An 8,356-nucleotide genomic window follows, 5' to 3' on the forward strand; every position below is an offset into this window, starting at 1 on the left:
TAAATGTTAAGAATTATGATTATTTTGTTATAAACCTTAAATATTAAGTATAATCTTTTACTTTATTCGGTTATAAATATTAAAACCTTAAAGCAATTAAAGCAATTATTATTTTACTATAAACCTTAAAAATTAAGTATAATATTTTAATTTATTCGTTTATAAATATTAAAATCTTAAACCAATTAAAGCAAGTTCTATGTATATATAATTAATATTAATGATATATATATATATATATATATATATATATATATATATATATATATATATATATATATATATATATATGTGGATCATGATAATTTAAATAATATGTTTAATTTTTATATACTACAAATATGAAGAATAAACAACAATAGAAATATTTATAATATAATTTAGTATAGAAAAGATATATGTAATCTTTTGTTCATAATCTTTTGTAAGATAATATTATTATATGAAGAAAAAAATTATGTGGCAGGTGTACAATTGATATTATTAATAAATATATATTGTTTTTTTAATAATAGTATTTCAAGAAATAAAAATAAAATATAGTTCGATAAACTTAATTTAATCAAATAAACAAGTAATTGTAAATCATATAGAAATAAAAAAAAAAAAGTAACAAAATAGTATAAACAATACTTTAAATACAAGTCATTCTTTAAAAATAAATATATTAAAAAAAATAAAAAACAAAAAACAAAATTTTAATGATGATTGAAATGTGTCTAACACATTAAACGAAATATCTATTTATTTAATTTAAAAATTAACTACATTTTAAAATATTTTTTTAAAATATTTTAAATATAATTATTCTTTGATAATAAATATATTAAAAAATTTATTAATGGTCATTAAAATGTGTCTAAAGATACACATTAAAAATTAAAAGTTAAAAAGATAAAAAGATAAAATTAAAAATGGAAAAACAGTATAAAAAAAATCTATACTTTAAATGTAAGTTATTCTTTAATAATTTATTAAATGACCTGTTAATTAGAAGTTATAAAAGTATAAAACTAATAATTAAAAAATAGTATAGGTAAATTAGTTTAAAAATAAAATAGTAAAATAAATTTTATGTATTTGTGGCAGCAAAATAAATAAAAAATAGATAAATTAAATAAATAGATAAATAGATAAAAAAAACTAAATAACTTTTATATATATGTGACAGAAAAATAAACATAAAAAAAATAACTTTGAGACATTTGTCAAAAAATAAAATTGATAATAAAATGAATTTGCTAGTATCATACTAAAATAAATTTGTTAGTATGTACATTTCTTATATTAAAATATATTTGATATTCTTATGTTATAATAGATTATAATAGATTATAGATAAATAAAAAAGTAAAATAAATTTTATGAATTTGTGGCAGTATAATAAATATAAATAAAAAAGAAATTAAAAAATAAAATAAATAGGTAAAAAAGTGAAATAAATTTCATGCATGGCAAAATAATAAATACAAATAAAAAATAAATTAAAAATATAAAATTAATAAAAAAAACTAACTATTGAAACACTTCACACAAAATAAAATGGATAATAATGTCAATTCACTAGTATTTTCTTTTCTTATGTTAAAATAAATTTGTTTGTATCTTCTTTTCATATATTATGATAGATCATAATAGATAATAGATGAATGAAAAAGTAAAATAAATTTTAGTGTTTGTGACAATAAATTAAATATAAATTACAAACATAAAAAATAAATTAAATAAATAAATAAAAAGTAAAATAACTTTCATGCATATTAAATAATAACAAAAAGGAAATTAAAAATATGAAATGGCTAAAAAAATAACTTTTGTGACACTTGTTCACAAAATAAAATAGATAATAAAGTAAATTTACTAGTATTTTCTTTTTTTTTAATTGGTAGATAGTTTTTTTATTAAATATATTTATTTTAGTTTAAAAGTGATTAATTTAAAAAAGTTAAATGAATCAAATAGTCAATTAAATCAAATATTTAAAAGGTAAGAATAGTAAAATAATTATTTTAATTAAAAAATCAGTTATTTTTTAAAAGATAAAATTCAAGATAAAATATAAACACCAAAATAGGATATTTTTTATTTATACTAGCGTAAACATAGACGTTATCACGATATTTTTTTAAAATATTTTAATATTATATTAGTAGGTGATGATATTGTAATTTTATTAAGTTAATATACAAAATATATTTATATTTATTATAAATAAAGTGAAATAAATTGTGAAAAGATGAGAAAATAATTGTTGCTGAATTGAGAAAAGAATGAGAGAAAATAAACCGTTTTATAGAAAACATGTAAAAGTAAATGTTAATTTTTAAAAAATTAATGAATAATTATATTGTAAAGGGTAAAATTATAATTATAAAATGTGAACATAAAAAAAAACTAATATATATATATATATATATATATAAAGTTTCTTTAATTTGTTCCTATTTTTTTTTAAGTTCTTAATTGTAAAATTAGTAACTATTAATTTAGTGATAGCATTTCAACGGCCATCATGGCTGGATCGCATCCCCGCAAAAGAAAAAAAACGTAGGGTAGATTGGGATGCTAAACTTGTTGATCCTCATAGGTTTGCTAACTCGTTTATAGAATTAAATACTTTTTTTGTTGCAAATTTCACATGTTCATCATGTTGTTTATGTAAGTTATTATTATTATTATTATTATTATTATTATTATTATTATTATTATTATTGGCTTTTTTGTATTTGAGGGTCTTTTTGACCAAAAAAATTATAAAATAGAGTCCGTTAACCTTTTTTTGTAAAATTGGGTTAAATCGTTATTGGGGAGGACCACTTTTAGGGTGAAATCGTCTTCCTCAGGCCGGCTTTGCTTTTCTTTTTAAAAAAATAATGTCGACGACTTCTACTAAATTGAAAAGTGAAGTTGTACTGTAGCATGACGACTTTACTTTTCATTTCTCTTTTTTAACTTCCAGTTTTAATTTTTTTTTAGTTTTTCACTTTTCATTATTTTTTTTAAAATATTTCAATTATTTTTTTCCTTTTTTTTTTAATTTAACTGTTTTGATTTTTTTTTTCAGTTTTGATTATCTTTTCTTAATTTTCAGTTTTCGTTATTTTTTTTTAATTTATAAGTTTTCAATGTTTTTTAAATTTATAAGTTATTTGTTTTTTAAAATATATTAATTTAAAGTTAATTTTTATTCTATTAATTTTTTTACTGTTTATTTTTCCAATAAATTTAAATTAAAAAAATAATCAAAATTCATAAAAAATAAAAAAAAATAAATAATTGGAAAGGTGAAGTCGTTATGCATAACGACGACTTCACTTTTTTTAAAAGCAAAAACGTTATAGTATAGTACGACATTACTTTAAAAAAAAAAATAAAGAAACCGGTCAGGGGAGGACGACTTCACCTCCAATGTCGTCCTCTTCCCTGACGACTTGATCCATTTTCGAAAAAAAAAATAACAAACACATTTATACAAATTTGACTTCTAACAGACCCAAAAATACAAAAAGCCATTATTATTATTATTATAATCATTGTATATAAGATAATGATTTTAGTTGTTAAATATAAAATGTATTTTTAATGTATTTTTAGGTTAAATATACTTTTATCTATTATATATATATTAATGTATTTTATTGTAGTTTAGTTATAATTTTCGTTAATATTCTTTATTCTTTTTGATTAATTAAAATAATTTGAATTATTTTGATTTAGGATTTAGGGTTTGTGAATAAGTAATCATGGATCCAAAAATATAATTTGTATCTTTTTTTCTTTTATTAATATATTATTTTTTTATTGATATACAATAATCTGTCATTTGGTGTATGTAAGTTGATTATTTGTTTTTCCAAATTACCTTTTTTCTTTAATACTTTCTTCTGGTACTAAATATTTTTTTAATTTATCTAATTTTGTAATAACAGACTTATTTTGTGTATGCCTTGTATTTGGAATTTATAATTAACAACTTTTATAAATGTGTTAATTTCATTAAAAGAAAAAACAACCTGATACAAGTAGAAGTTTATAAAATTTAATTATTCAAAAGGCAAAGGCAAGTTGTAATGTACTAAATAAAGTTACTCACTTGATTGTTTGGACTAACAATTTGTTAATTTCATTTTTTTACTCACAAATAATACACTATTAAGAAATTAAGAAATTTTGATCGAGAAAAATGTTTATGTAATTATGTGTTTTTAACTCATTTAGTTGCTTATAATTATTATAAGAATAAGAAATAAAAGCAAAATTTGTCATTTCTTTAAAAATATTTCATTAATTATGAGAAAAAAATTGTTTTACAATTATTAAAAAAAAAAAGACGTGCATTGTGTGGTACAAGAAAATTTAACTCAACCATTTATTTATTTTTTTAAAATTAAGATTCATATCGTAAACGAAAAATTTGATACATGATAATCAAGTTCTACTTTAAAACTTGAAATTACAAAATACTGTAAAATTGTAGTAAAAAAATATTTAAAAATAAAAATAAAAAGTTTATAAAATAAAACTTTTTGTATGGACTTCATAAATTTGTTAACAACTTTTACATAATAATGATAAAATTTAAAATATTATAATAAATAATAATTAATTATTGACATCATTCATAAATTAAAAAAAACTAAATATTAAAATATTAAAAATAATATTACATTTAAAATTATAATACATTTATATCAAAATTAATGTCTATTACTTGAATGTAAACATTGTTAAGCTAATTTACGAGTTCAAATTCTTTATTAATTTTTTTGGTGTTGTTCTTTATTCACCATTAAAAATATATTGTATTGATATTTTAAATATCTTTTTAATATATTTTAAAATGGTAAAATTAATGATAATTAATGTATTATGAAAACACAATAGAGAAACAAAAAAAAATCATCAGTAGAAAATTCAAATTTCTAATTTACCTTATTTTAAATTATATTATTGCAACGAAACTGAAAAGTAATTCCATGCGGATATATATAATTGCAAGCACCAAATTCTGAATTTGCATGACCATCACCATCACAACTCAGCTCGTATTCAATAACAACAGAACCTCATGGCCGCCACTTTTGACTTCGGACTCATAAACCCTTCAACATTAGTCCAATTAATCTCTGTGTAATATATGTATTCAAATATTTAATTAATTTGCGGTTGAAAAATCCAAGTTTGTAGACTTCAAACTTTTAATTTTCTCCTCTTTTGCATCCTCTCTGTAATGATCTCTTGATAACGACACTGTGAAGTGGGCCTGAGTTTTTATTTTAGCGGAAAGGAAGTGGTGTGGTTGGTGAGAAGAGTTGGGTAACTTCTTCCTGCACCCCCTGCGCATCGCCATCCACCAACCACCACCACAAACTTCAAAACACTCCAACATGTAAACTGCGCAAAATCAAATACGTTTATGTTGTTTTTTTTTTGTTGTATGTTGGACACTTCCCATTTTATACTAAATTTATGTTGGATTAAATTTATTTATTAAATAGGTCAGATTTTAAATTAAGTTCGTTCGAAAAATATTATATTGTTAGCGAACAATTTTTTATTTGTATTGAGTTTTATTACTAAGGAATTTAAGAATCTCGATCTTAATTCAAAACCAACTCACATGGATCTATAAATATGTGAATAAGAATCTTGATGGATATCCTTCTTATTTTTAATTCTTACTTAACATTGATTCCTCTTCAATTCTTAATTTCACTACCCACGTGATCGTGCCTGCGATTGTGATCGTTCAATTAGCGCTGCCACTTACTCTATTCAATTTCTTTCCAAAGTTTCAACTCATATCAAAATAAAATAACCAACTAAAAAAAATCGAATATGGATTTCTCTACCCACGTGAACGCGAGTGCTATAAAAAAAGTTTATTTATGTGTATAAAATTTTTATAGATAAAAAATTATATTCAATTTAAATTTATAATGATTACATATAGTTTCTCTACAATTTCACACATCTCGTTGACTTCGAATAACGAGTGTTAGAGTTATAATCTTTATTTTTCCAATAAAAGCTAATAGATAATTTTTTTTTTCTAATATATGATTTTTCTTCTTCAACCAAATTCAGCCTAAATTAACTTACATTTCATTAAATAATTAAATTGAGCTACTTATATATGTAAATATTATATAAGAAAAAACAACAAAGACTTTTTATTCCACGTGGTGAGATTGACTACATCCACCACGTGACGTTGTTGGACAATCAAAATTCTTGAAATAGTATTTAGTCTAAGATCTGTTTGGAGGATATTCTTCAACTATTCCTTTTTGGCTTTTCCTCTTTTCCTTTTCACAATACCAAAACCCACGTAGAATTTAATATGAACTACAAATCTAAATCATCTTAATTTTTTATTTTTTCTGATATAATTTTTCACAACTTGTGTTACAAAACTCTCTCATGATATAATCACTCTATTTTGTGTTATTTCTTATATTATACATCACACATTCATTTTAACATTCTCCTTTTTTTATGATACTCTACCTTTTCTTATATTAAGTTTAGAAAGTAATTTACAATAAACCTTTATTATTTAAGTCATTTGCTAGTTTTGCAGTATTCTATATGTCCCTTTCCTCGTTAATTTTTTTCCCTAATTTTAAATAAATGATTTCAAATATTTAAATTTTCTTTACACTGACGTCAAAGCTAGATTAAAATGTGACCTTGTTATAATATTGTCCCTATGCATAAATTTGTAGCTGTGATATTATTCTATCTCGATTTAGAGTATAAATATTTACATTGTTGGAATATAAATAATATCTGGTTTTTAAAATTAGATACAAAATAATAATAACAATAATATTAAATTATTAAAACAACATTTTTGTTTTAAAATTCATTTAAAGCTTCTTTAATATTATTTGACATGAAAATAAGGCCATATGTGTCTTTTCCATATCAAATTTTTTTATTAATTTACTTTTATAAAAAAAATATTAAAGTGAATATAAGTATATTGCATAGACAAATATATTTAACAGTCAATAAAAACGAAAATAAAATATAAATTTCATACTATAGGTTAAAACTCACATTTCATCTTTCAAAAAATTAATTAATTTTACTTTTTAGGGTTTTTTATAAGAATAGCATAAGATTAAGTTATAGATTAAAAGGAAATATTAAATTGTGGTTTTACCACAACAAATGGGACAGTTAGTGGTGCTACGATGCGAGAACGCTTTGTTTGGACTATAGTCAAAAAGTAGTGTGAGGGTAATGAAAAATCTACCCTTTCGTTACACGACAAAACAACCTTCGTATACAATTATTGTCATTTATTATGTTCTTACAAATATTTTAAAAATGGGACCTTTCACTCATTCACTACGTTATACCGCTTCAATGTTTAATAGGTTATTCTAATTTTAAATCATAATATATTTCTAGTAATATATATCACTTTCGTTTCGTTTTTTCCAATATATGTTTCTCCATTCTTCACCAATCTTTTACTACAATTTTCTCTTTCTTTCGCTTTCGGATTATTTTACGTAATTTTCAATAATTTTTTTCTTCCATTTTTTTATATCTCTGAATGTTACGTTATGTAATATAAATATACTACATGCTGTATACACGATGGAAAAGATAAGAAGAGGAGAAAAAAAAAATCTGATAAACATCTTCCATTTTTTTTCCGCGTCCAATTTTAAATTTTCATGAAAGCTATATATCAGGGGTTGCTTTCATGTGATGTGGATAATATATCTGCTTCACAAAATTCAACCTGCTATAAATGAGGTGAAAAAAATGAATTTGCAAAAGATACGTAAATTATAAACAACGTAAAAATCTCACCGACAAACGATAATGGAGAACGCTAATAAAACATTAACAACTGTACGAAGAACATGATCTATTGGAATTAGGTTCCACATCAACTAAATGACCGTGTAGCAAATATTTAGCAAAATCCTAGTCATTAATTGTTCAGTGTAGATGTACGAATATGGAGAGAGAATATAACATGTGGTCTAGATTTGTGTTGGAGGGAAATTATTGGTAGATGGAGAAGCTCGATTATTGTCTTTTACAAGTTGGGAAAAAACAGTACTGTGGGGAAGAAAAAAATCGAGTGTGAACGTTTGACTCAGCAGTGAAACAGAAAGACGTGAGCTTTATAATTTAAAAAGAAAAAGTGTTTTTAAAGCATTTTTTTGCCAAAGCATTTTTTTTTTGTAATATCTATAAGGAATATTTTCATTGTAATAAAAAATGCAATGAAGATAAATGATTCGTGTATCACTGGACCTAATTTTGTTTGCGCCCACACTAATGAACCTCTTCACCAATGATTTGTTTAGCCACTACAATTAAAAAA

Source organism: Vigna unguiculata, chromosome 8 (genome assembly GCF_004118075.2).
Source record: "Vigna unguiculata cultivar IT97K-499-35 chromosome 8, ASM411807v1, whole genome shotgun sequence".
Taxonomy (NCBI): Eukaryota; Viridiplantae; Streptophyta; class Magnoliopsida; order Fabales; family Fabaceae; genus Vigna; species Vigna unguiculata.